The sequence below is a fragment of the Oratosquilla oratoria genome, chromosome 33 (genome assembly GCF_046742065.1).
Source record: "Oratosquilla oratoria isolate Oo_2021 chromosome 33, ASM4674206v1, whole genome shotgun sequence".
NCBI classification, from domain to species: Eukaryota; Metazoa; Arthropoda; class Malacostraca; order Stomatopoda; family Squillidae; genus Oratosquilla; species Oratosquilla oratoria.
In genome coordinates, this window is record NC_134809.1 from 21,280,565 (window position 1) to 21,283,064 (window position 2,500).

Here is a 2,500-nt window from a genome sequence, read left to right on the forward strand (position 1 = left end):
AAAAAAAAGATGATAAAAGAAAGGAATGAGAAGGAAGAGAAGAATGTGTTTAAACAAACGTGTACATAGAAAAAAGAGGCCTAGAAAGAGGAAGAGGAAGAAGGGAAAAAGGAAGAAGATGAAGGAGGAAGAGGAAGAGAGAATTGACGAGCGGAAGAAGGAAATGACGAACGAGAGTCCTATCAGCACTGGGGGGCTGGACCGCCCCCGGGGGGCTTTGCAAAAGGGCTTTGCTGACGCGGGGCAGGGAGGAACCGGGTGTCGATCAGGTGGCCTTATGAACAAGGGCAGGATGTAACGGGATGAAGGAAAAGGTTGAAGGAAAACGAATATTCAAAGAAGAGAGACGAGAGACAGACAGACAGACAGACACAGAAAAAATAGACAAAGAAAGAGAAACGGCGAGATTGATAGATTGATATATATTTATATATATATATATATATATAAATATATATATATATCGAGAGAGAGACGGACAGACAGACAGACAAAAAAGAGAGACAGGTAGACAGAGAGAGAGAGAAATGACGAAAGAAGTAGATAGATAGATAGATAGAGAGAGAGAGAAAGAGAGGCAGACAGAGGACAGAGAAAGGCTGGATAAAGGTTAGAGGGATGCAACTTGATATATGGAGAAATTATTATAAAAAAAGAGAAAAAAGGTGTAAGTAGTCCGCGGAAGGAGTAAGGGACGGCAGGCAGAAGGTTTGTTAGACGGAAGAATGGAACTTCGAAGATGAAAAAGAAAACAAAATCTTTCTATTTGGACTAACTTGGCCGATTTATCCATTCTTCCTCTTCATTTTCTCTCGGAAAAAATATTGTATTTCTAAATCACTCTTATCTTTTATTCCTTCTTTCTACTACCCCCTCTCTCTCCCCCACCTTCCCTTCTCCTCCTCTCTCCCCCACCTTCCCTTCTCCTCCTCTCTCCCCCTCTCTCCTCCTCTCTCTCTCCCTCTCTCCCCTCTCTCCCCCGCTCATCCATTTCTCCCCCATTTCTCCTCCTCCTTCTCTCTCTCTCTCTCTATCTACTTATCGATCTCCCCTCTTTCTCCCCCGTCTTCCACTCTTTCCCCTTCTTTCTCCCCCTCTCTCTCCCCCCTTTCTTCCCCGTCTTTCCCACCTCTCTTTTCCCATCTTTCTCCCTCTTTCTCTCTCCCTATCTCTCCCCCGTCCTTCTCCCCCTCTCCCTCCCCCCTATCTTTTCTTTCTTTTTTCCCTAAGAAATTACCCAAGTTGAGGGCTCTCTGCAACCCTGCCCCGGATGTTTTGACCTGGTTTGTCAACTTAGAATTTTTCTGGAAAGGGGGGGAAATGGCCGTTGCCTTGGTCCGAACTAGCCCTTAGTTCGAGTCTCGCACTCGGACTTTGGTTCCTTCGAATAATTGGCACGAAAACTTTTCTTTTATTCCCTCAAGAACTCTCCCGATGCGATCATTCTTGAGGCCAAAAATCAACTTGGGACAGTTAATGAAACTTCTCACCCCGGCCTTTATTAGAGAAGATGATCTCATAACATGGGGTTAAACACAAAAAGAATCTCTTTCTTGAGCCATAAATTTCCACCAAGTTTGCACGAATGGAAAAAAAGGGGAAAAGAAAAAGAAATAAGGATGGTTATATGGTGAGATTAAGAAAAGGAGAAGAGGAGGAAGGAAGAATTGGAAGAAAATGGAAGCGTAAGGGAAGATGGTGGGGAGGAAGGATACAAAAAAGAGAAGAAGAAGAGGAGGAGAAGGTAGTGGAGTGTAAAATGGAAAGGGGAATAAGAAATAGGGCGATTGTAAAAAAAGAGAGAGAGGAGAAAGAAAGTAGGAAAGAAATGGAGGATGAGTATGAGGAATAGGAGAAATGGCAAAGAAAATCTGGGAAGAGGAAAATGGGAGAACAGATAAGAATTTTGGGTTGGGAATAATCGAGGTCAAATTGTTATAATAAGAAGAAAGAGAGGATAAGTATTGGGAGAAAAAGGAAGAATACAGAGAATAACCAACTTAAAGAAAAAACAGATTATCTAAGAAACAGAAACGAAAGAGTTAATAAAACAGGAAGAGAAGGAAGAGGACAAAGGAAGAGGTAGGAAAAGAGGTGGAAGAGAACTAGGCAGAAGGAGGAAGAGGAGAAGGAGGAAGAGGAGGAGGAGGAGAAGGAGACTGAAATATGTAAGGTAGTGGAGACACAGGAGGAGGACGAGACGAAATTTCGGGAAGGAAAGCAGAAAGCAGAAAGGTGTAGAAGGAAGAGGAAGAGAAGGGGAGACAGAGAGTGTGGATGGAATACGATCGAGCTGTGGAAGCGCAATGTGAAGGTAATCGAGTGAAAGAAGGGACAGAGGAGAGGAAGCTGGGCAGGAAGGAAGGAGGAGGAGGGGAGAAAGAGACAAAAAGGAAGGACGAAAAGGGGGAAAATGTAGAGGCATAGCTGAAAAGAGAGCGAAATAAAAGGAAAGAAATGAATGAAGAGAAGAGAGGTAATAGGAATAAAAAGAGAAGAA